At 40.7% G+C, this 27069-nt stretch overlaps 1 pseudogene; it reads left to right on the top strand.

Annotated features, from left to right (window-relative positions):
* The first annotated feature begins 5094 nt into the window (after positions 1-5094).
* Positions 5095-5273, top strand: LOC140722351 (U2 spliceosomal RNA; annotated as a pseudogene).
* The last annotated feature ends 21796 nt before the right edge of the window (positions 5274-27069 follow it).

Below are 27069 nucleotides of genomic sequence, written 5' to 3'. Positions count from 1 at the left end.
AGCTTTCTACCTAGCACTCTAAATTCTCTTTTCAGGACCTCTTTGCTTTTCCTTCCTATGTCATTAGTACCAATATGTACTAAGATATCTGGCTGCTCCCTCCTCCCCCTCCAAAATGCTGTGGATGCGATCTGAGACATCCCTGACCCTGACACCTAGGAGGCAACATACCATCCGGGTGACCCATTCACCTCCACTCTCCTCCTGTCTGTTCCCTTCACTATCGAATCCCCTATCACTACCGCTCCCTTCTTCTCTCTCTTTCCCTTCTGCACCACGGACTCATGCTCAGTACCTGTAACCGGTTGCCGTGGCGTTCTCCCAGGATGTCAGTCCCTATAAAAGTATCCAAAGCGGGTTACATGTTTTTGAGGGGAATGGCCACGGGGGAGCTCTGCTCTAACTGCCTATTTCCATTCCTCCTGATGGTCACCCAGCTACTCGCCTCCTGCAACTTTAGGGTGACTACGTCCCTGTAACTTTGATCAACTATATCCTCACTCTCCCATACAAGCCGAAGGTCATCCAGCTGCTGTTCCAGATCCTTAACACAGTCTTCATGGAGCTGCAGCTGGATGCACTTCACGCGGATGTAGGTCCCTGGGAGACTCTGGGACTCCAGTTCTCCAACATCCGGTATGAAGAGAACACCACAGCTTATATACCATTTAAATGGTATGTAAGAGAGAAAAAAAAACAAGAAGAAAACCTTAACAGATGCTTTACACAGAGCCGCCGCCTCTTCCTAGCCGAAGCCTCCTGCTGTTGCTTCTTCTCTCGCCACTGTCCTACTCCCATATAATGGCCACTCCGTTTATCCCTTCTGTACTTTTATTTAGTTGGTGGAAGTCTGTTGATGCCGCTGATAGGCCATGTATATCATTTATTCTTTATTTCCCTTTTTCAACTCTGGACTACAGTCTTAGCTTTGGAGTGGGCTTCTCTATTTGCCTTGCAGTTGATGTCCTTCTTCCAGGCACAGAAAGCTTCCTTTTGTTGGCAATAAGTTCTTCTATTCCTTTGTCACTTCATCAAACTAATCTTTGTTTTTCCTGGTCTTGTATCCAATGATGTTTTCTTTCAAGTATCAACGATGGTGGTCCAGTGTGCTTTAATGTCCTCTAGACACTGCTTTGGGAGTCTTTCAATGCAAGACAATGTGCTCACCGCATGTACCTCAGTACATCTCATAGTAATAAACTAACTTCAGTTCCAGTCCCAATAAGGCAGTCAAATATCTGCCAAAACTTCAACATGAGGAAATGTGCAGATGCTGGAAATTCAAGCAACACACACAAAATGCTGGTGGAACGCAGCAGGCCAGGCAGCATCTATAAGAAGAAGTACAGTCGACGTTTCAGGCCAAGTCCCTTCATCAGGACTAACTGAAAGAAAAGATAGTAAGAGATTTGAAAGTGGGAGGGGGCCAAAATGATAGGGGAACACATGAGGGGGAGGGATAAAGCTAAGAGCTGGAAAGTTGATTGGCAAAAGGGATACACAGCTGGAGAAGGGAAAGGATAATGGGACTGGAGGCCTAGGGAGAAATAGAGGGGGAGGGGAGCACCAGAGAGAGATGGAGAACAGGCAGAGTGATTGTGAGAGGGGCGGAGAGAGAGAGAGAGACAAATATCTGCCAAAACTTAGTTATTTGTGTCTTTTTTTAAAAAAAATTGTTGCCATCTCATGTATTTAATTATGTTGACCCTAAATAAGAAACACCTAAATTTAAAAATTCTTATCTTTTTCCCCACCTCTATTTTCTTCTCTGGGCATGCATTGGCTTAAAGATCTGCACTCCCCCAAGTCTGCTCTCTTGTGTATTTGTGACACTTATCTTACCATGGGAGCGCTGACATGATTTCTAAGTCTAAGCCTAAAGTTACGAACTCCTTCCCTAAACCCCTTGACCTCTAACTTTCCTTAGTAAAATATATTTACTTGAGCAGCATTTGCAATGTTTGTATTATCTATCTAATATCAATTGATATCCCTGTATGTCAAATTCTCATTTGTTAATACTCCTTGTGATGACCTTGTGATTCTTTTATTTTCTTGAGAGTTCCAAATAAATCCAGTGCTGCATTTGTTGCAAAATGAATTACCAATATGTGACTGATATCACAGTAAATCTGGTAATGCTAAATTAAAAGCAAAATTATTGACTTAAAAATAATTAAACAAATCTGCTGCAGAGTGCTATGACATATTGACATGCCGTCAAGCATTCTCAAAAAGTGATACTAACCCACAGGCTCTCAGATGCTAGGTTCCCATTCAGAGTTCAGTCATCTGTTGGCATATTCTAAAGGTCAATCAATATGTCCCACAAGTTTCAAAATGCCTAAACTTAACAATAGTAAATTTTTGATGAGTATTCAAACATTAAGTGCACAGTATAAAAGCAACTCATTGTGCAAAATGAGAGGCTGCACTAATGGGGTGATATTCTGTTTGAATTCATGTCAAACACAAAGCCTGGAACTAATTATGTCAAGAAGAATAACTTTAAAAATCCATAAGTCAATGATTAAATATTTACCAAATCTATATGAAATCAAACCAGTTAAAGCAGCTACTCACACTGGAAAAAAAACTTGTTTGAAAGCTATCCAAACTATTGTTGATTAAACAATATCTATACTAATTTTAGATCTTTAATAATTAAGTTATAGTGCTGCTATTATATGAAATCTGTTCCCTTACAACTGTAAATAACTATACGAAGAGGACTTCCAATTTCTGTAAAAATGTAAGCAGTTGCTGTCATAGCAACATGAAACTGGCATTAATGGCACAAATTCTCCACTTACAGACATTAATATCCTGAAGTAGTCATCAGAGCTGCAACATGAGTGAGAAAGCCACACTCCAACCCAGGCTCATGATAGAGAGCAACAATGGAGTGTGACTCATTAACTCAATAATTATGATGTAAGCACACCAAAAATTTAGGACTTGGAAATATTCTTCTATTGAATTTGATGGAATGGCACAACTGTGAGGAGTGCAAATATGAGGTTTTTTTAGTCTGAATAAGTTGCTAACTTTCATTACTTTAAGTTCACTCTTTTAAAAATTTCAAGTACATTTGGAACATCTATGAAAGCTTCTTAAATTGGAACTTCTCATCTATATAAAAGTTATTTACATTTTTGGGAGTGTTTTAAATCAACTAAAATACCTTAGAGCTACAGTATATTACATCAAATATTATTTTTCTTTTGTCTTGTGCTTTAATTTGTTGAATACTTTTGAATGATGCCAAAATATTCTTTAGTGTTGGTAGAGGTGCATTGAAATATTGGTACCACATTAGTTTTCTTCACTGTTCCCCACAGGAATACATCATCATGGACAAGACGAAAATACCATGAATAACATATATGTTTTATCTGTAAACATTTATAAAGGCCCTTCTTCTTCAAGCTCTCTGATGCAAAAAATGCCTCTCATGTATCTGCCTCTACCACTACCTCAGGGAGTGTGTTCTACACACCCGTCACTTTCTGAATGATAAAAACTCCCTCTGCCATCCCCCCTATATTTTGCTTTGATCACCTTAAAATTAAGCCCTCTCATATTAGCCATTTCTGCCTTGGAAAGGGTGCCTACTTTTCACTATGTCCTCTTATCATCTTGTACATCTCTATTAAGTCACCTCTTATCCTTCTTTGCTTCAAGGAGAAAAGCCCTAGCTTACTCAACCTATCTTCATAAGAAATGCTTTGTAATCCAGATATCATCCAAGTAACTTTCCTCTGCACCCTCTCTAAAGCTTCCAGATCCTTCCTATAGTGAGGTGATCATACTGAACACAATATTCTAAGTGTAGTCTAACCAGGGTTTTGTAGAGCTGCAATATTACCTCGCAGCTATTGAACTTAATCCCCTGACTAAAGGCCAACATACCATATGCCTTCTTAACAACTCTATCAAAAGTTCCAGCACATCTTCTTTCTTAACATCAACATGTTCCAGCATGTCAGCCTGTTTTATGCTACCCTCACAAACATCAAGGTCCCTCTCACTAGTGAATACTGAAGTAATGTATTCTTTAAGGACCTCCCCTACCTCCTCCAACTCTGGGCACAGTTTTTCTCTTTTATCCCTGATCGTTCCTACCCTCACTCTTCATCTATATTCTTCTATTCTTCATGTGTGTGTAGAATACCTTGAGGTTTTACTTAATCCTACTGGATAAAGCCTTCTCATGTCTTCTTCTACTTCTCCTGAAACCAACTCTTTCCTGGCTATCTTATAACTCTCAAGAGACCTGTCTAATCCTTGCTTCCTAAATCTTAAGTGTGCTTCTTTTTTCCTTGTTAGCTATGGTTCCTTCACCCTAGCATCTTTTCCCTGCCTCAGTGGGGCAAACCTATCCAAATCCCCATGCTAGTGAACTTTAACTAAGCTCCCCATTTCCATCGTGCATATCCTTGAGTACGTCTGTTCTACTTATGTTCCCCAAATCCTGCCTATATATCATCATAGTTAGAATTCCCCCCATTTAAATACTTGGTACTTCTTTCCACACCATCTGCTCTTATCCCTGACAAAATCTATGGTAAGAGTTGGGGAACTGAGTTCACTGTCTCAAGGGACATTTAAAAGACCTTTTGACAGGCACATGAATGAAAGAAAACGGATGGTTGTGGTTAGATTGATAGTGGAATACTGCAGCTTGAAAGTGTGGCTGAAAATTACTGGTTGAAAGGAGCCATATTGTGCTGTACCATTCTGTGTTCTGTGTTGTTTACATTCTTCTGAAACTAGTTTCCTTCTTCCCAACTGAATTAGAGACGGATCTTAGTCCTCACTGCCTCTTGATTCCTTTCTAACATTTAAACCAGATTTGATTGACAGTGGAATTTGTCATTGATTTCCTCCCTATCTTCAAATATATGATTTTTTTTAAATTTTAAAATCTATTTAAAAGTCTTGAAATAAGTTTCCATATGTTTAACATCCTAATGACTTGTGAAGCTATATTTCAAATTGAGGTAAGTTTTATGCTCAGCAGAAAAATCAGAGGAAACAAAATTCCCTCCTCGAATATTTTCCAAATTTCCACTTTGGGAAGATGAAGATGAAAAAGGCTTTGTGCCCTTTTGGCTAAGATCACGTGGATCATCTTCTCTTATCAGTTTAATATCTGATAGGTTGCTTATCTGGGGACCAAATATTAAACTGATTTTTGGAACAAAGAGTGCCTCTGGGAACAGTGCACTTCCCTTCTAGAAATGTCAATGCAGCAAAGGGAAGAAACTCCATCGATCAACAGGCAGCACAAATAAGAATGCGTATGAGGTGGCACGACACTTTACAGTACCATCGAACCCATTTCAATTTTAAAACAAATCATTTAAATGTAACTCAATTTCTGCATGAAAATACTAAAATTTTATAAGGAATTTTAAAAGTAAGATTACTTAATCTCAATTTTAATCTTAAAATTTTAATCTTAATATTAATCTTAAAATTACTTAATTTTATAAGTAAGCTACTGTAAAAGAGAATTAGTTTAGTGATACGTATTCAAGCATGAATTATTTATAGTCCTAAAGTTTGGATGTATTAATTGTTCTGTAGTAAATGATGTGTTACAGTAATGTAATGATGGGGAAATTACTTAACAACAGAAAGACAGCAATACCAGCAATTACTTGTATTTATGTAGCGCCTTTGATATAGCACAACGCCCTAAGGCACTTTGCAGAAGCATTGTCAACAAAATCTGATACTGAGCTAAAAACAATTTTTTAGATGAAATTACCTAGACCTCGGTGAAAGAGGTTGGTTTTAACAAGCATCTTGAGGGAGGAAATTGTGCTTGAGGGGATCCGAGGAAATTCTAGAGCTTAAAACCTTGGCAGCAGAAGGGTCGGCACGGTGGCATAGAGGATAACACAATACTTTACAGTACCAGTGACCCAGGTTCATTTATTGTAGCCTGTCCTAGCAAACCCAAGAGTTACAAAAGCTGACCAGGCTGGAAGTAAGGATGAGAGTTCGGGCTGATGAGGCCATCATTCCCATTGAACCAAAATTCCAATGTTTGAGGAAGATAGGCAATTCATTCAAATAACATGTCAGTTGCTATACCCATACCACGAACAAATCAGTGATCCAAGAAAGCAATGTACAATGTTACCATACCAGATCAGAACAAAAAGAGGTGAACCAGTTGGTCTGCCATGACCTCTGTCTCATGATCCTTCTATTGCTGCACAAGTTTGAAGGCTTGTTACCTTCCAGCAATATGCTACTTCATATGCACTGCTTACAATTAGTTTAACTATAGCGGCCATCTATCCTGCTTATGTTGTGATTATTATCTCTCACTATCATATAAAATTAACAATGCAGAAGTCATTCATTCCTTTATGACCATGCTTGTCATAAAAAGAGTTAGCTATCCTGTGCCTATGTTCCACCACAAGGTCCTTAGTCCTATAGCTCAAGTAAAGTTTAAATGATTTTAAGGTTATTGCTTCCACCAGCCTTACAGCCAGCAAACAGGTGATGTTTCAAATCCAGGAATGTCTTTCATTTATGATAGCTAGTTCATCATGCCATTCTCGTTGAATCAATACCAATGTCATTTGCTGGAGAAATCTCGTCATGGGCACTAATTATAATGGATATCAAAACACATCATTCTCTGTGACTCTTGATCACTGGCTGTCATCAAGTTGTCTGTGAAGTGTTGATTAGTAAAAATCATTCTAGGGTGCTTGAGACAATCGATTCCAGCTGTGTTTCTATTTCCGTAATTGTTTAGGGGCCAGGAAAATAGAAATGACTTAAAGAATTAGGCAGCTGTCAGTTCAGCACCTGTTGTGGCTTGAGTGCCGGGGATTATCTTTGAATTTTCGCAATGGACAGTGATCAAGACTAACAGGTGCCAGTGCTTGGAATGAAGTTGTCATCATAAGCTCTTTTATTTATCTTTTTGACAAAACAAGATATTGGTATGGCATGGGCATAATCCAAATATTTTCTGAGGAGGATCACAATATTGGATTAAGTTTTCTTTCCTTCTTCCTTGCAAAGGACATTTTGTAGATGTTTCCTGCCTATGCCTGGCATTGATATTGACCAGAAGTATCAACATATTCTGCTCCTGGAATCTTGCTGGGGATTGCTAAAGTTCAGAGTAGAATTCCTAGACTTCACCCTTGTCTTCCAGGATTATGCTGTCTGCAACACTGAATATAACCTACATGTTCCACAATAGAATGAGACAAAACACCCTGAGACATTCACTTATCTCACAACAGAGTTGCTAAAACACCAGGCTAGCTCTTCTTAATGCAAAACTAAACACAAAATCTTCTGACTTCAAACCAGTACCTCCCTCCACAACCAAGTTCATGACAGCCTCTGATACAAACAACGCTTGTGTACATGACTGCTCAGTGATCAAGATCCAGCTCATTACTGATTCATTCTTAGCAGTATGAATAGTTGGTTTAGATTACATATTGAAGACAGATATCTCCGAGCAATGCTCCTCACCCTTCTCCCAGCTATAAAATTTTACAAGAAGACCTTGGAAAATGTGCAACATGTGTCATATCCTGGGAGACATCTTTCAGAGAAGGCAGACACTGAGCAAAATTTAAAACTGCCTCTTAATCAAATCAAATCAAATCAAGTTTAGTTATTATTCAATCTAAACATAGATTCAGCTGAACAAGACAGCATTCCTCTGGGGACAAGGTGCAAAAAATTCAAAAATAGCAAGCCAACATTCAAAAATAAAATGTAACATAATTCAAAAGATCAGGCAAAGAAGCATAGTCACTAGAAAAAAAAAACATATACATATAGTCCAAGACCCTGAGCGACAACGTCCAGCAAACAATTGTACAGTGTCCCGGCAGTGTGCAGAGACATGTAATCAAGCCTGTCATTCCACCGTTTTCAGACAGGGAGCAGCACTGACAGGCGAGGCCAGGCCCCAGTCAAGCTCAGCCACTCTGTGGTATTCCACGTCTCTCATCTGGCCTGTAGCAGCAGGTAAGACGGTCTCTTCACCAGACAAGGGTAACAGGCCTGCAGCAACTTACATTACCACAGTCCAACGGAGTCCAGCAATCAGAAGTGAAATAGCTGAGACAATCTCTCTTCCAGTTATATTGCACCAACTTCGATACTTCTGAGTAGCAGGCAGCAACATGGTCTGCAGCCAGGTCAGCTCCTCCGAACCAAAATTGGCTCCTCCAACACACCAGCGGGCTCCTCCGATATCCCGACCAGATCCTTCGACACCTCGGCCGGCTGCACACCGACACCAGTCCAGCTACTCCAATCAACGAGCAGCTCACTGATGGAGTAGCCCTGCAGTACCCAATTTTCTTGGAGTAGAATTGTTTTTGAATCATAAAAAAACAAATCTTACTAAGTAAAAAGCACCTTTGGTTGGTCCCTGAGAAGCCGCTGCATTCGCACATGTTGGCATCTTACTGGAAGTTTAATTCTTTGATAATCTAAGAAAATGAGTGTTCAAAGACCAAGACCTCAGGTCTAGCAGAGCAAAGCTCTGAAACTACAGCACATGCACAGTTCTCATCCAGATCCACTGGCAAATGATACTGTCCTTTCCCATCCCAACTGATGCACAAATCAAGCTCAGTAAGGTCCAATGGATGGACATTGTTATCCATTTACCCATGATCAGTTCTTCCTAACTGAGAACTCTTCTCTGTGGTTCATTACAGCAAGAATAAATAAAAAGAGGGCCTCATTGTCTGTGACCATTCAGAGTGGAGAACGAATATTCAGAGGACATCAAATCTTTCACGTTTCATGAATGTTTTGCATGTAGAAACTAAGCAAATGTGATAGAAGAAGAGTAGGACCTCTCTTGCAACCCAAATTCCTGGTCATACAATCCACCTTACCTATAGCAGAATCTCCAAACCTGGCCTTGCTCCAGAGCGCTTCAGAAACTACAGAATTGGAGTGGAAACAAGTCATCCCACACAGTAAGGGATAGTCCAGGTAAGAAGACAATATCTAATATCTAGTTATCAATAAAACATGACATACAATGCATTATTCTAATGTTCACAGCTCTGACACAGTCTTCATCCCCAAATGTTAACTTTGCTTCCCTTCCACAGCACCTTCTGTTGGTATTTCATGAAAGGCAAGTTCTAGCAGGAAGGTTAAGAACACCTGATTCTTTCCAAACTCCCCATAAAGTTTCTAAAACAGGAATACATGACCCAATTTCAGAGCATGGCATGATAAATGAGGTCACCGCATGCACACTTCAAACATTTTAGATGCACCAATACAGACTGCACTTGCAAGAGCAGCATGGAGTTTTGCAAACTGCATTGTGCATGTCTACAGTCAGCAATTGATATTGATATTCAAACTTCCTCCTACTCTTCTTTTTCATCCTTCACGTGGGAGCAAGGATAACTTATTTCCACACTTCTGTGGATTCTGAGATGGGAAGTCATGCACAATTAAAAAAACTGCCAGTGTACACAGAGAGTTCAGGTTTTGATCAACAAAGAGGACACATGGGTAGTTTATTTGGTAATCTCCCCTTTTTGCAGCTTACACAGGGCCTCTGTATGATCGTGATAGCTAGATTCAAGGTTCACAGTACTATCCTAAGGCTTCTTTTCTGTTCTGAGCAGACGAGGGCTTGTGGTTCCCACAAGTCTGTAGAGATATTGTATTTCTCCAAGGAATCATCTTATATTCTGTGTCCACCTAGTAGTCTTTTCCAATAATATACTGTATCTGTTTTGGAAGTCTGGTGTTGAGAAAGTAAACAACATGGCTAGCCCAAATGACTGTTACTGACCTTAATACTTTAGATGTTCCTGGAGAGGACACTGATATTAGTTAATGTATCTTTCGATCGGATTTAGAAGATTTCACAGAGACTCTGTAGATATTATCTTTTCAGTGCCTTAAGGTGTCTAACACAGATTATGTAGGTTAACTTCATGACTGTAAACATTGAAGCATATCTTTATTTTGCCTTTTAACATTTTGAAATTTTCCATCAGATATTGTAAACCATTCCCAAAAAATGAGTTAAATTTAAAAAAATAGCAATCAATTAATCTTCTAAAATTTGGCAGTGTAATTAGAGTTCTGGTGTCTGCTGCAGAAATATCTGAATTGTAGGAATTGCAGAAAAATCAGAGAAGATATTTGTGCATTGTGGGAGTTAGACAGAACAATGAAGAAATCTCTTGGGACAGTCAAAAGTCTTCACATCTTTGCAAAATGATATTTTTGAAAAAAAAAAGGATTGTTAGATAACTGTAGCCCTAAACTTAGCTGGAACTTCTAGAGGTTATACAAGTATTTGAATGTTTGTAGAATATTCAAGCAAATACAATTTCAATACATTAAAAAAGCACAAAAATTATTAAACATTTGAAATGTTTTAAACATCTTAAGCATATTTATAAGCATTTAAAATATTAAATTACAAATAAAAATATATTTTAAAAAATATTTTGCAAAGATTTAAATGTCATTTTAAACTGATAACCCATCTGAAAACCCTTCAAAATTGGACAACTTTACTCAAGGCTCTTGCTGTTGTATCTTTTAAGAAAAAGAAGAAGGAGTGGGCAGTTGGTAATGAATATTTTCATTTGATGCAATCGTGTCTCATCTTTTACCTCAGTTTTGCTTTGCTGTAGTAACTGTACCTTGATTACCTTAACATCTAAGAATTTATTAATCTCAAATCAATTCAACAGGAGAATAACCATTCAAATTCCCATGACCTGTCACAGATTTTTTTTTTTGGTTAATTTACACTGTAAGCTTTAGGCTGCAGAGCTTGTCCTGTTCTCTTGCTCCACTGCATGAGGTAGTGAGTGACAATTTGTGGACAGCTAGTTCTGGATCTCTATGCGTGCAAACATGTGCCAAAGTTGCTGTCAGCTTTTCTGAGTAATGAAAGGAACACTGACAGTTTTTCCATCATTATACAGCAAAACCCAAGCCATAATGACAGATACGTCTCAGTGGGCAGCGATCTCACTTGAGATACAAAGTTTCAAGTTCCCCTCCAGCAACCTTAAATCTAAAAATCCAGGCTGACAAATTAGTATAGTGAGGTTGTCACTACTACACCTTCAGAGACCTGGCCTGGAGGTTACACAAGTTACTCCACCATTTTCCATGTGGAACTGTCAACATTTATCCCCTCGGGCATCACGAAGTCCTTACTTTTTGGTTACTCCTAGTTAGTGTTTCTCCAACTGCTTTCTGAAATTGGACTTCTCATATAGCCTAGTAGATGAGCATCAAACCTGGTGTGGAAGAGTGAATCCCTTTTCTTCGATCAAGAAGAATAGCTACTTGGGAGAAGAAATTAATTGCTTCATATTTTTGAACTAATTTTGCATTTTAAACAAAATACTTGTTTCAAAGAACTTTAAAACTTTTGTTTAGTTCTTTTATTGATTTATGCTAACTGTTCAAATGCTTTCAAATGTAAGCTAGCATTATTAGCTTCGACAGTGTCTGAGCCAGCAATCAAAGTTCTTTCAGCTATTCATAGGCAGATCTTGTTCTGGCTAAGTCAGTGTGCAGGTACTGCATCAGCCTTACAGACTCTGGCTATTTTGATCTGGATATGTTTGAGCAATAAATGGATACTCATGAAGGTCGATGTTTGTTTGTTCTTATTTCTAAGTACACGTTGAGGTAGGTAAGATGCCACTGGCAGGAAGTTCTGTTATCTTTCAAAGGGGAACCTTCCCAGCTCATGATCCAAATCCCGTAAGGTGACACTGAAGTCAAGCTGGAGTTTATTTTGTGCACACTGACTTAAACACATTTTCTGGGATGCTCTGGGAGCTTGCAATTTGAACAGTGATGAGCGGGCGTACAGATGCAAGATGAATAGGCTGGCTGAGTGATTTCACAGCAACCTCAACATCAGCAGGACCAAAGGATTGATTGTGGACTCCAGGAAGAGGAGTCAAAAAGGAGTCAAGAAAAAACGTTGGTTCTCATTGAGGAGTCAGTGGTGGAAAGGGTGAACAGCTTCAAGATCCTGGGGGTCAACAAACTGGTTCGATTGTGGGACCAAGATATTGAAGCCATCATGTCAAGGGAATGTCAAAAACTCAACTTCATTAGGAATTTGAAGACATTTAGTATGTCACCAGAGACACTTGCAAACTTCTACAGGGGAGAGCATTCTGACTATTTGCATCACTTCCTAGTGTGGAGGCTCCAATGTACAGGATTGATTAAGGCTGCAAGGGTTGTAGACTCTGCCACCTCCATCACAAATATAATCCTCCCCACCTTTGCATTTGACAAGGTTCCCCAAGGTAGGCTTATTCAGAAAGTTAGGAGGCAAGGGATTCAAGGAAGCTTGGCTCTGTGGATTCATAATTGTCTTGCCCACTGAAGACAGGGTTGTAGAAGACGGAGTGTATTCTGTCTAGAGGTTGGTGACCAATGCAGTTCCGCTGGGATCTGTTCTGGGACTGTTGCGCTTTGTGAGTTTTATAAATGACTTGAAGGAGGAAGTGGAAGAATGGGCTAGTAAGTTTGCAGATAGCACAAAGTCTGGTGGTGTTATGGATAGTGTAGAAACAGGTTACAATGGGACATTGATAAGATGCAGAGCTGAGCAAAGAAGTGGCAGATGGAGTTTCATCCAGAAAAGTGTGAAAAAAATAAACTTTATAAGTTGGAATTTAATGGCAGAATACAAGGTTTGTGGCAGCAATCTTAGAAGTGTGAGGGAACAGAGGGATCTTGGGGTCCATAACCATAGATCCCTCAAAGTTGTAGTGTAAGTTCATAGTTTGCTTAAGAAGCAGTATAATATGTTGGTCTTCATTAGCGATGGGATTGAGCCGCAAGGTTGTATTGTAGCTCTGTAAAACTCTGGCAGACTTTTTTTTATGAAGAAGGACTTTGTCTAACTTTTCAAAGGTGCAGATGAAGAAACTAGCCTGTAGGTTGCGCTAGTAACTCATTCCCATCCATGACTGCTCACAAGTCATAATGCTAGCCCTTTTCTTTCATCTCCTTTGTTCCCTAAACCTGAATATTTCTCAACAGATGTTGATCCTCGGATAGATTAAATGATCAAAGCTCAAAGTAAATTTATTATAAAAATACATTTATACAATACTGTATATTACCATATGTGACAATGATATTCATTTTCTTACAGATATCTTCCAGAAACAAAATATTAAAGAAATACAATAGAACCTATGAAAAAACATACATAACCAAAAACTGACAAACAAGCAATGTGCAAAAGAGAAGAAACTGTGGAATAAATAAATAAACTGCGAGCATGAGCTGTAGGTCAGCTCATGTCAGCACAGAGTCTATAGGTCAGAGCATCAGTTCAGAGTTGTGGTGAATGAAGTTATCGACACCAGCTCAACATAGCAAAGCAGAACCCTCTGGCTGCGGTATGTGGAAGTGGTCTCCTGGTCACCAATAGGCATCTAAAACCTTATATCAAGAACCTAATAATGTGTTCTATGATGTCTCTGGTGGCTGAATCCTTGAGCTTGCATCAATGGGCGGAACGATGCAATTCTGCTTCTATGCCTTGTGGTCTTATAAATAGGAGCCTTTATTTTACAGAACTTGAACATCATTGATACAGTGAGAACTTCCTGCCTATCCCTAATTGCTCAAACTGAGTGGCTTACCAGTTCATTTCAAAGGGCATGTAAGAGTCAGCCACATTGGTAAGTCTGCAGTCACTTATAGGCCAAACCAATTAAGAATGGCAGACTTCCTCCCATGAAGTAAAATAACAACAACTCACCAGCCATGAGTTGAAAGACTTGGCCTTGTGTCCAAATATGTAAATTTCATGGAGAGAGCAAAGTTAACCAATGATCATGAGAATGGCCTACAGAACTGGCATCGACCTATAGGAAGCACTTGCATTGATTTTGGGAATACCCTCCAGGATACAAAAGATTAAAAGGAAAAATAAATATCTTCAGGGTAAAATTATAGCAAAGAAAATTAATAGGCAAAGAACCTTGGATTGTCTTGTTATGTGTTATTTCAAAATGTACTTACTCCTGAATGATAAAGGACACTTTATAGTCCACAAGAGAACAGCAAACTATTAGATACAGCCCCAAGAATGTATTCTAGAAAAATACTTTTCCAGAAGCTAAGCAGCTAAACTTGTGAGAGAAAATAACAATAGGGTAATGTAGAACAGGAACTGCATTGAATAATTATTATTGAAAAATATGGCATAGATGGCCAAACAAGAACTGATGATAAGGATAAAGGGCAGGAAGAGAGAACATCAGTCTTGTGGTGAACAGTAAAGTTGTTGGCAGACTATAGCCAGGAGTAGTCCCGTTCAGTCATCCCCAGAAAGTAGGATTAGCCCAGGGTACCTGAGGAATTATAACATTCAACAACTGTCAGTTAAGACAAGGATCTGAAAGAAGAATAGTTCATAAAATGGGAAATTTGATTAATGGCTCATAATAGTGGTCAAAATATTGAAAATGTTTGTCAATGGCATAACATGCCATCTTAAAAATATTTGGTTAAGAGAACTTTGTCACCTACCTTCTTGCAAATTGAGAAATTGAACAAAGTTCAAAAGGTTGCTCACTTCATTAAAGGCCAGATAATCTGTGATGTGATTACAGATTTCACTGGGCATTAATGAAGATCAAAATATCTCTGCTAACTCTGCTATGGATGGTTCCAAGCCCAGCTGTGAAAGGAGGAGGGGTGGGAATGGGGCTAGTAAATCCCAGAGCTACAGAAACACCAACAGAAGCTCATGGGAGAAGATAGATGGTCTACACCTGGGGACAACTTGAAAGACTGGCCCAGGACAGAAGACTCTGGTGAACTGCTATTAGCAGCCTATGCTCCAGAAGCAGTGAAGGGTTTAAGTAAAAATAACTTTGTTCCTCATATTTGCTTTCTCAGTTTCAGTTTCCTTTATATTCTTCCGGGGATTCTGAATTTTAAAGTTAATGTGTTGTGCTGCATGGAAATAGTTCCTTTGTCACACGAAATCCACGTTGATTATCAAGCACCTATTTAAATGAAAGCTGTTTTAATCAAGTTTTCTCCCCACATCATCATAACTCTCTCAGATTCTATCACTTGTTTACATACAGTTGCCAATTAACCTACCAACAGACATCTTTGGATTGTGAATAGAAAGCTAATCACGTGAAGGAAACTCTTGTAGTCTCAGAAAAAAACATGCACGTTCCACGCAAGCAAACTGGAGGTCAGCATTGAGGCTGTATTGTTGGATCTGTGAGATAGCAGTTCCTGTAGTAGTGTCACTATGCTGTGACAAATATTAATTTGCAAAAAAAAATGTTTATTATGAAAGTCAACTACTTAAGGAGATTAGATTGAATGTAGAAGAACCTTTGTCTAGCTACAAATTGGGTTAATTGGAGAGTTACATATTCCTAGTGAGGAGGCTATTCTTGAAAGTTGCTTGGATCAGAAGCAGTGCTAAAATGTAGTTCAATTTGCTGATCTTTGTTCCTTGCAAAAGTAAGACTCCACTGGGAGCACAGAGTGTCAGAATTAGCCACAACATCCTCAGTCAGTGCAGTTCAGATGAGTTCCCATGGAACATATGAGTGATTGCTAATCAGCTCCCACACTGACAGCATATCACCTGTAATTTATGGCACATTGTGGCCATTCAGCAACAACAATGATTTTAAATTTTCAAACGGCGATATTGATTTAGTGTTTCTCACTTATTTGGAATTAATTAAAGTATCAGCCAAGTGTTCACAGCTGAAAACATTACCAATTAAACTTAACATCTGTTTCTTATAAGCAAACTTCAAAGATCTCAGGACTGTAAGATACATGCAAATGTTAAGTTCCAGCATAACTCAGAGAACTATTAATAAGGGCTCTGTTATTCTGAAGATCCTTTTCTTTTAGAATGAATGGATACTGTACATCCTTTACTCTTGTGATATTAAAATAAAGAATTTTCCAATTTATTTGTGTAGTCCATTTTACATACAGCAGATTATAACTGCATGTTATAGTCAGTGGCTACTTTATTAGGTACACTGTACACCTGCTCATTAATGCCAATATCTAATCAGCCAGTCTTGGGGCAGTAACTCAAAGCATAAAAGCAAGAGGTTCAGTTGCTGATCAGATGAAACAGCCATCTCTAGAGTTTACGGACAATGGTGCGAAATACAAAAAAAAAACATCCAGTGGTTCTGTGGGCGAAGGTGCCTTGTTAATAAGAGAGGTCAGAGTAGAATGGCCAGATTGCTTCAAGCAAACATGAAGAGAACAGTAACTCAAATAACCACACATTACAACAGTGGTGGGCAGAAGAGCAACTCTGAACACACACCATGTCGAAACATGAAGTGGATGGGCTACAGCAACAGAAGACCACATTGGTTTCCACTCCTGTATCTAATTGAACATTGCCTTTCTGGTAGGAGTCAAAGTCAAAGTTGAGTTTATTGTCCTATGCACAGTTGCGAAGAAATACTTATTTGTAGGAGCACCAAGGGTACATAGTATCATATAAGCAGCATTCACGAGTAGAACATAAATTAAACATAAATATGAACAATATTTACAAGAAAGAACAAAATTAGAACAAAATAAAAACAATGTCCATTTTATTGAAAAATGATCAAAGTGGTCACAGTTTTGCTAAACTCAAACGACTATGGTTGTACTAGTTGGTTCAAGAACTGAATGGTTGAAGCAAAATAGCTGTTCTTGCATCTAGTGCTGTGAGACATAAGATTTCTGTACCTCCTGCCTGATGGTAGCTGCAAGAGATGGCATAGTCCAGATCATGTAGTGTAGTATTTGTGTGACCAACCAAGTGTGACTGCAGAAGAGTAAAATTTGTTTTTTTTGATATGAAAGCAATCAAAACAAAAATTGATTATACATTTTGTGACACGGTCCAAGAATTCCTACATAGCATCTCTTATGTTTCATATAGAAGTTTCTGGATTTTGAAATAACAGTACAGAAAAGTTTAACTTTATATACATTTGCAGAATACTTTAGTGGGCACTGAGCCCGCCATTACTAAAAAAATAAATTGCTATAGGAATTAGTTGCTCAGACAGCATCTGAACAGTTGACATTCCAGGTCAATCAGTGCCCCTCAAAGACCAATGGGGAGGTTTTTTGTGTGGAAGCACAGGAGACGGATAAAGTTCTTAATGGTCTGCCCTTTACGAAGTCATGCTGACTATTCCTAACTAGGCTATGCTCCTCCAAGTGTTCAGAAACCCTGTCTAATAGTTTTCCCACCATTGACGTAAGGCTCACTGGACTGTAATTACTTGGATTATTCCTGTTACTTTTCTGGGAAAAAAGGAATAATAGGGTTTTCATAGCAGGAGACATTAACTGTCCAAACATAGATTGGGACTGCCACACAGTTAACTGTTTTGTACATCTGGCTTCTATTTGTCTGGCATCAGCAAACATTGGGTTTAGTGCAATCAGAAACAAGAGAAAATCTGCAAATGCTGGAAATCCAAGCAACATATGCAAAATTCAGGAGGAACTCAGCAAGCCAGGCAGCATCTATGGAAAAGAGTACACCTGACATTTTGGGACAAGATCCTTCATTAGGACTGGAGAAAAAAGAGGTGAGGTGCCAGAGTTAGAAGGTAGGGGGAGGGAAGGAAAAACACAAGGTGATAGGTGAAACTGGGAAGGGGGTGTAAAGGAAAGAGCTGGGAAGTTGATTGGTAAAAGAGATACAAGGCTGGAGAAGACGGAATCTCTCCACTTTCTAACTCTGACTTCTCATCTGTTTTTTCTCTCCAGTCCAGTTGAAGGGTCTTGGCCTGAAATGTCAACTATACTTTTTTCATAGGTGCTGCCTGGCCTGCTGAGCTCCTCCAGCATTTTGTGTGTGTGACTTGGGTTTAGCGCAGCTCTTGGCATTACTTACAATAGTGGCCGGTTTCCTTTGTATGCTTGTGAATTCAACCATGGTCCATTATCTGATGTCTAAGTGTGGAGTATTTTACAGCATAAACTGCAACTGCCCACTCATTATCTGAGTGATGAATTCTATGTGAATGCATTATGACTATACAATCCATCATGACTTTAGCCTATAGTCTTATCCACAGAAATAGACTTACAGCTCAACAATCTGACATCCAACAGGTGTTCTGCCAGGAGCTCTGGAAATGGCATCAAATCTACTATCTTCTCTCAGCAGGAACACTTTTTTCTTGCTTCAATATTTCTCCATTTGTTTCTGTAGTTGTCTAACGAACAGCCATTCTTAGTTGATCATAGACACAGAGGCACCACAGATGCTGGAGGAGTTCAGCAGATCATCTATGGATGGGAATAAGCAGTCAAAGTTTTGGGCCAGAAGTCTTCACCCAGAGTAATTAAACTTCAGCCCCAGAGCAAAGAATGTTAAGTTATTTGGTAGAGATCTATAATATCAACATTGTATCTATAGAACAAGGTTCAAGGACCAGGAGTCAAAAGTTTTAAGTTCTGGGGAAAAGGTGCAGGATTAATATAAAAGGTAGTTATGATTGGGAAGTCACTACCTGAATGAGTGAACAAGACAGAATCAATCCGGACTTTCAGAAGAGACCTAGAAAGTCACTTGAAGCAAATAATTCTTTCCAGGAGAAGTGCTGGAGAATATGACTTTCAGGATTGTTTTATTACAAGCCTATATAGAAGAGATGGGATGAAAGGCCTGCAGTGTCCTGACTTGTGATTCCATTCTTCAAAGTTACCAGCAATGTTGAATGTGGCTTATTCATTAGTACCCTCTTTATCTGAGACAGCAGTATGAGATTTTAAATCCCATCTCTGAGATTTGAACCTGAAACCCATGCTAAATGCCCAGCTTAGTATTGAAGAATTGCTGCAAATTTAAAGAGGCCATAGGTTTCAGATGTGACATCAAACCTTCTCCAGTTTGGTCTCCAGAGTGGGCTTAAAAGATCTGAACTATTTGGAGGAAGTACAAGCGAGATTTTTATTGGGTACAGGCCACAATTCATCTCTTGTTGTAGTTTTTTTAAAATATTATTACACTTCAAAAGTACTTTTTAGCTACTAGTGCTCTGGGAATCTTGAAATTTTGCTAAGTGCAATACAAATGTGGGAATGTTTTTTCAGTTCTTTCTTCACTGGAAGTTAACAACCTGACACCAGCCACAAAACTGAGACAGATTTTACCTCTACTTAGGATCACTGAAGAGATAAAGGCACATGAGAGAGGAACTCCAAAAACATACAAGAAAAATTAGTTGGAGTATTTATGGTGCATGATTTACTACAACTATATACTTGTTTTCTATGATTATGTTGTACTGGCTTTATTTTCTGCATTGTGGCCATGACTTCTATAGTGGTCAGTGCACAGTGGGGAGAGGTGAGCTGGGTAGAGGAGATTTGGGATTTTGAAACTGGGGAATTCAGGTAATATTATTGGTATCACACACAGTTAAATTTGTAATTAAGAACCCAGGCCAAAGATGTCAAAGCTCTAACTTCCCTTCCCTATACTCATTTTTCTCCTCTCCCTTATCTTCCTTCTCATATTAGTGACAAGGACACTCTTCTCACCATGATAAGATTATGCAACAAGCAATGGAAATCAGTGAAAATACATTCTTGCAATTAGAGGCATGTAGAACTCATTTTAGTCAACTGTGAAAGATCAACTCGCTCCCAGAACCTGCTTCCAAAGTCACTGTAGAACTGCATCTAGGACTTAGCTGTCTTCAGCTCCCTAAAAAAATAACAATGCTTATTTTTAGAGCAATTTTGTTAATGTTGCCATCTGTGATCTTTACTTGCCCAGAAGATTAGGACTTCCAATTTTCCCGTCAACTCATTTTCCATCCTATCTCTCACAGATACTGCTATTCCTCTGTCATCATTAGGTCAAAATTCTCTATCAGTTATGCAAAAATGAACAGTAATTATCAATTTTCAGATAGTGGCCATATCCAGGAAACAAGTTTTTTTAAAGTCAAAAAATGATGCATTTCACATCATGTTATGCAAATTCATTCCATGCCCTTCGCATTTATTATTTGAATTGTGGAATTTAAAAGTTATAAAGCATCTTTAAAAAGTGTACATTTCAGAAATTAAAAGGAAGTGTATCAGCCTCATTGCTTCAAAGTATTAGGACATTATCTAATTTGCCTCAGGTTTTGACTGCTGAACTGTACTATAAAAAGAGAACAAGACTTATTTTAAGTATGGAAATAATGATGTTCAACTTCTGCAATCAGCAGATTCAGGACCAGCACACGTTATGATAACAAAAATGCTGAATGAGTGGATTATAGTTGCTTTGCTCTGCGGTTTTCAACAAGATTTTCAATAGATTATTTTGGTACAAATTGTCTGTTTTATGCATATTTTATTGTTTTTGATGGGTTACAATGTGGTAATTGAGAATGGTAACTGGTAACCTTTATAATCCATGTAGTAAGAAAGAAAGACTTGTTTTAATCAGTCGTCCTTCATGACCTCAGGTCATTCAAAGTAAAAGCATTGAACTATTATAAACTACTGCAAGTAAGACCAAGAAGGAAATGACATAATCAGCCAATTGAAAACAAATCAAGGAAAACTGACTGAAAAGTTGTATTTTACATTCTTTCTCTAATGCAGGATATCTTTTCTTGTAAGGTCATTCATTTTCATGATCTCGGTCATAACAAGTTACCACCAATAAATTACAGATTCCTTTCTGTTCATGCCTACAATTGCCTTTTGAAATGAAATACAGAAGAGAATAATTTATTGCAGGAAGATTGTTATTTTTTTAAAATAAGGACAAGTCAGATTGACCATCCATCTTCCTAATTCTCCACTCCTCACTCCCCTATAATATGAATATAATATCACGCTTTGAAAGAGAGAATAAAGTACACCTGTGTGAATCCCTGCAGCATCTGGCGACCCTGTGATTTCTGTCTCACTGGCCAATGTCAGAACATCCTTCATGAGGGTAAACTCTTGCAAGGTATCAGGCCCTGGTTCTGTACCTGGTAGGGCACTGAAAATCTGTGTCAACCAACTGGAAGAAGTGTTCAAAGACATCTTCAACCTGTTACTGCTCCAGTCAGAGGTTCTCATTGGCTTCAAAAGGGTGACAATCATACCAGTGTCCAAGAAGAGTAGGGTGAGCTGCCTCAATAACTATCGCCCAGTGGAACTCACATCTACACTGATGAAGTGTTTAGAGAAGTTGTTCCATGGTGAGGATCAACTCCTGCCTAAGCAAGGACCTGGACACGTTGCAATTTGCCCACTGTCACAATAGGTCTACAAACTCACTAGCTTTCCACTTGGCCTTGGGTCACTGCACATTAGCAATACCTATTTCAGGCTGCTGTTTATCGACTACAGCTCAGCCTTCAACACCATTATAACCTCAGTTCTAGACAACAAGCTCCAAAACCTGTACTTCTCTCTGCAACTGGATTCTTGACTTCCTCACCAGGAGACCACAGTCTGTGTAGATTGGAGATAACATCTCCTCACGATAATTAACACTGGCACATAGCAGGTATGCAGGAGTGAGGTAGTGGTGTCACAACACTATCTTACACTTAACATCTGTAAGACCAAGAAATTGATTGTGGGCTTCAGGAAAGGAAAATTGAGAGAACACACATCAGATCTCATTAAGGGAATAGAAGTGGAAAGGGTGAGCAGTTTCAAGTTCCTGGATGTTAACATCTCTGAGATCTATCCTGGGCCTAATATAGTGATACAATTACAAAGAAGCCATGACAGGAGCTACATTTCATTTAGAGTTTGAGGAGAATTGGTATGTCACCAAAACAACTTGCAAATTTCTACAGATGGCTCGTGGAGAGCATTCTAATTGGTTGCATCACATCTGGTGATGCAACAGATCCAGAAAAAGCTGCAGGAATTTGTAAACTCGGCCAGCTCCATCATGGGTACTAGCCTCCCCAGCATCCAGGACATCTTCAAAAGGCAACGCCGCAAAAAGCTGACATCCATAATTAAAGACCCCCATTACCCTAGACAGGCCCTCTTCTCATTGCTACCGTCAAAGAGGAGGTACAAGTGTATGAAGACCCACTCAACATTTCAGGAACAGATTCTTTCCCTCCATCATTAGATTTCAGAGTGGGTATTGAACCCATCAACACTATCTCAGTATTTGCCTTCATTTTTTGCATGACTGATTTAATTTATTTTAAATAAAATTTAATTTATTTTTAATCGCTTTTATTATTATGTATTTCAATATACTGCTGCACAAAACAAATTTCATGACATATTCCTGTGATATTAAACCTGATTCTGATTCTGACTGTGATATATAGAGGAGGTTCTAAAGACCATGAAGGGTGGGAGTAGTCAGCAGAGCTGCTGTCTCACGGCCCCAGTGACTCTGGTTGAACCCAAGCCTAAAGTCATTCAACACCTTGGATCTATTCTATTGGGTCACTTTTGATCCAATTTTCCATATGTCCACTTTCCTGCTATTTTTCTATAATCTCTCCTTTCTTTACTGATTACGAATCTCAGAGTCATAGGAAGATATAGTATGGTAATGCAGGTCATTTATTCTTCCCTAAATTCCCATCATCTACCCACAGATTCTATGACTAGACACAACGTACTGTAGCCGGTTAACCTGCCAACACACACATCTTTGGGGAATGGGTACAAAATAATGCGCCTAGAGCAAACCCATGTGATCACTGGGGGAACATGAAAACTCCATGTACTTAGGTCAGGATTGAACCTTAGTCCTTGGAGCTATGATACACAGTTGTTCTAATTGCTGCACCATAGAGTCATCCTTAAATATATATATACTTTTTATCTAAACCTACGAAATAACTCAATCTTAGAAATAGACATGAACTTTATCCTTGCTGCACTCTGTGGCAAGGGGTTTCAAAGAATTAAAACACTGGAGTGAGAAGAAAATGTCTTCTAAATAGCATGTACCCTTATTCTGAGATAACAATTTCCTATTCTGACTTCTCCCATGTAAGGAACCGCCCTCTCTGTCTTTAACCTCTCTAGCCCTCTAAGGATCTTATATATTTCATTAATGTTACCTCTCCTTCTTTTGAACTCCAAGCACACTGTCACAACCTGTTTAACATTTCCTTGTAGGAAAATTCCACCATATGCAGCATCGTCTTAGTGAATCTCCTCCGAACCACCTTAAATGAAATAAGATCTTCTCTTAAAATGGGACCCAAAAGTGTTCATAAAATCTTCACTGTGATTAGTCAACCATTAAATCTGATAGATCTATCACAGTAGCTTACAAAGTGCCTTTACAAAGTGTCTTTTTCTTGTATTTTATGAAACACTAATTAACTTGCTTTATCAAATCTCCGTCCAATACAACCTATGAATAATTGTAACACATCTGTACTTCTGTTGATAATCTTGAACTTTTACCAAATAATTATTTAAAACCCTTCAGAATTTAGAATCCTGCCTTTAGGTTTTTCTTTAATCACCTCTGTTGAGACAATGCCCGGTTTTTCTAATTTCTTGTTTACATTACAATTCATAGCAGAATTGTTCAAAAGCAATTGGCTGTTCCACCATACTCCCATTCTAGGGCTGCTCCTCTGCCTCCTTCAGATTCTTCTCTTCCACTTCTTGCTGAATTATTACAGGCAAGGATGATCTGATTAGAATGATAAGCTTCTGTAAAGTGCAAAGGAATCCAGTGTGAATGTAGATGGAAATGAATTCACTTCACTACTTGTTGCTAATGGATAAATGCAATACCATCTGCAACTACAAATGGGAATACCAAGAAAACACTATACACAGCTAGATGTATTTTGTATTAATGTTTTTTTTTTGCGCAGTGATAAAATTATTTGTATTACTTTGGAAAAATCTTAGGACTGAAAAGACAATATACAACTGCAAATCTTTTCTTCTTTGAGCTGTGTGATTGCTGACTGCAATGATTTGTAGGGCACCACGGTAGTGTTGCGTAACCGTGTGTGGTGAACTAGATATACCTGTCTGACTGCTCCTGTGGCTCCTCCCAAGACCCTGCTGACTACCCCTGTGGCTCCTCCCACAGACCCCTGTATAAAGGCGACTGTGGCCTGCTGCTCTCCCTCATTTCCCCAGGATGTAGTGTTGTTCTTCAGTCAATAAAAGCCGATATCTCACTTCCTAAGTCTCGGCGTGAGTTATTGATGGTGCATCAATTTTATTGACTGAAAGTTACAACATGGAAACCGCTTTACGCCCAGAACGCCTAGACTTGGACCCCCGAGACCCTGGAGCAGCTCTTGCCTTTGAACACTGGCTGGTGTGCTTCCAATCGTACTTAGAGGAGGTTCGTGCCACCGACTCGGCTGTTCGGCACAAACTTCTCTTCTCGAGGGTCGCCCCAAAAGTTTATTCGTTCATCAGGGACATATCCACCTATGAGGAGGCGCTTGCCGCCCTCCAAAGACAGTACCTGCGGCCAGTAAATCCAGTTTATGCACGGCACCGCTTGGCAACGCGAAAACAGCGGCCTACGGAGTCGACTGCTGAATTTTTCCGCGAGTTACTGACCCTAGCGCGGGACTGTGACTGCAAAGCGCTCACAGCGGAACAGCATAAGGAACTCTTGGTCCGAGACGCTTTTGTGACTGGGGTTCGGTCAGTGTGTATCCGCCAGCGGCTGCTGGAAAAAGCTGATCTTACCTTACGCTCCGCGATAGAGACGGCCGATTCGATAGAGGCTGCGCAACTGTACGCCGAAGAAGTCCAACCGAGCCATTCCCTGGTTCTGAGCGAATTCGCCAACGCCGCTGCCAGTCGCGGTATCTCAAACCCCACGAATTCGCCAGGTACGAAACTCTGTTACTTTTGTGGGCTTCGGAAACATGCCCGGGTAAGCTGTCCGGCGCGCGAAGCGACGTGTTCCAGCTGTGGGAAGAAGGGCCATTTCGCCAAGGTCTGTAAATCTAAACCGCGCCCGGGGTCGAGCAGCGCCGCGTCTGAGACCTGGGGGCCGCCATTTTGCATGACCGGATGTGGACAACCATCTTTGCCGACGTCACCAGGCCCCGCCCCCGACTCGCCATCTTGCATGACCGGATGTGGACAACCATCTTTGCCGGCGTCACCAGGCCCCGCCCCTACCTACCCGTGTGCGACCTGGGAGCCGCCATCTTGCATGCCCGGATGTGAGCGGCCATCTTTGCTGGCGTCACCAGGCCCCGCCCCCGACTCGCCCCGTTCTACGCTGGCTTCCGTGACCCTCGATCAAAGCGCTCCGCACCAGCTCGCAAGGTCGATGATGGACATCCTGGTGGAGGGGCACAGGACTAGCTGCCTGTTTGACACGGGCAGCACTGAGAGTTTTATTGACCCGGCCACAGTGAAACGCTGCGGACTCGTGACACGGCCGGTCCGTCAGAAGATCACCTTGGCTTCAGGGTCGCATTCCACAGACATCCGGGTGGGTTGTGTAGCGACATTGGTGGTGCAGGGCACAGAATATCGGAACTTTGCGTTCCTGGTCATGCCTCGACTGTGCGCACCTGTGCTATTGGGGCTGGACTTCCAGAGCCATCTCGAAAGTGTGACTATGGCATATGACGGGCCCCATCCGCCACTCACTGTCAGGAATCCTCAGTTTGGTGGGACTTCGCCATATACTCCGTTACCACACGCACATACACCCCGAACCCCACATCCCGCCCAGCACCATGTCGATAGCTGTGCTGCTGACACTATTTGCAACCTCTCCACCCTCAAGATCCCTCCCCCATCGCTGTTCACCAACCTGACCCCCGACTGTAAACCTGTGGCAACTAAAAGTAGGAGGTACAGTGCGGGGGACAGGGCCTTTATTCATTCAGAGGTGCAGCGGCTGCTCAGGGAGGGGATCATTGAGCCAAGCACAAGCCCATGGCGGTCCCAGGTGGTCGTTGTTCGGACTGGGCAGAAAAATAGGATGGTTGTGGACTACAGCCAGACCATCAATCGATTCACGCAGCTTGACGCGTACCCCCTACCCCGCATCGCGGATATGGTCAACCAGATAGCTCAGTACAAGGTGTACTCGACAATTGATCTGAAATCCGCTTATCACCAGCTCCCCATCCGCCCAGAGGACCGCCCCTACACCGCCTTCGAGGTGGGTGGCAGGCTCTATCACTTTCTGCGCGTCCCGTTTGGTGTCACAAATGGGGTCTCGGTCTTCCAGAGGGAGATGGACCGGATGGTGGACCAGTACAAACTGACGGCCACATTTCCCTATCTAGATAACATCACCATCTGTGGTCGCGACTGGTCGGACCATGACGCCAACCTCCAACGTTTTTTCCAGGTGGCCGATGCTTTGAACCTGACTTATAACAAGGACAAGTGTGTGTTCAGAACCACACGACTCGCTATCCTTGGGTATGTCGTGGAGAACGGGGTCATTGGCCCTGACCCCGACCGTATGCGCCCCCTGTTAGAACTCCCTCTTCCCACTACTCTCAAGGCCCTCCGGCGGTGCCTGGGTTTTTTTTCCTATTACGCCCAATGGGTTCCCCATTACGCAGACAAGGCCCGCCCCCTGGTCAAGTCTACCACCTTTCCCCTCTCTGCCGAGGCCCGCGCGGCCTTCAGCTGCATTAAAGGGGACATTGCCAAAGCAACGATGCATGCGGTAGACGAGACCATTCCCTTCCAAGTAGAGAGTGACGCCTCTGACGTCGCGCTGGCTGCTACCCTCAATCAGGAAGGCAGGCCAGTGGCGTTTTTTTCCCGTACCCTTCAAGGCTCTGAACTTCGGCACTCCACGGTGGAGAAAGAAGCCCAAGCCATAGTGGAAGCTATTCGGCACTGGAGGCACTATCTCGCCGGCAGAAGGTTCACCTTGCTGACCGACCAGCGCTCGGTTGCGTTCATGTTCAGCAGCCAACAGCGGGGCAAAATCAAAAATGATAAAATTTTGCGATGGAGAATAGAACTCTCCACCTATACTTACGATATCCTGTACCGGCCTGGCAGGCTCAATGAACCGTCTGATGCCCTATCCCG

The sequence above is a fragment of the Hemitrygon akajei genome, chromosome 2 (assembly GCF_048418815.1).
Source record: "Hemitrygon akajei chromosome 2, sHemAka1.3, whole genome shotgun sequence".
Taxonomy (NCBI): domain Eukaryota; kingdom Metazoa; phylum Chordata; class Chondrichthyes; order Myliobatiformes; family Dasyatidae; genus Hemitrygon; species Hemitrygon akajei.
This window is presented reverse-complemented; position numbering and strand designations above follow the sequence as displayed.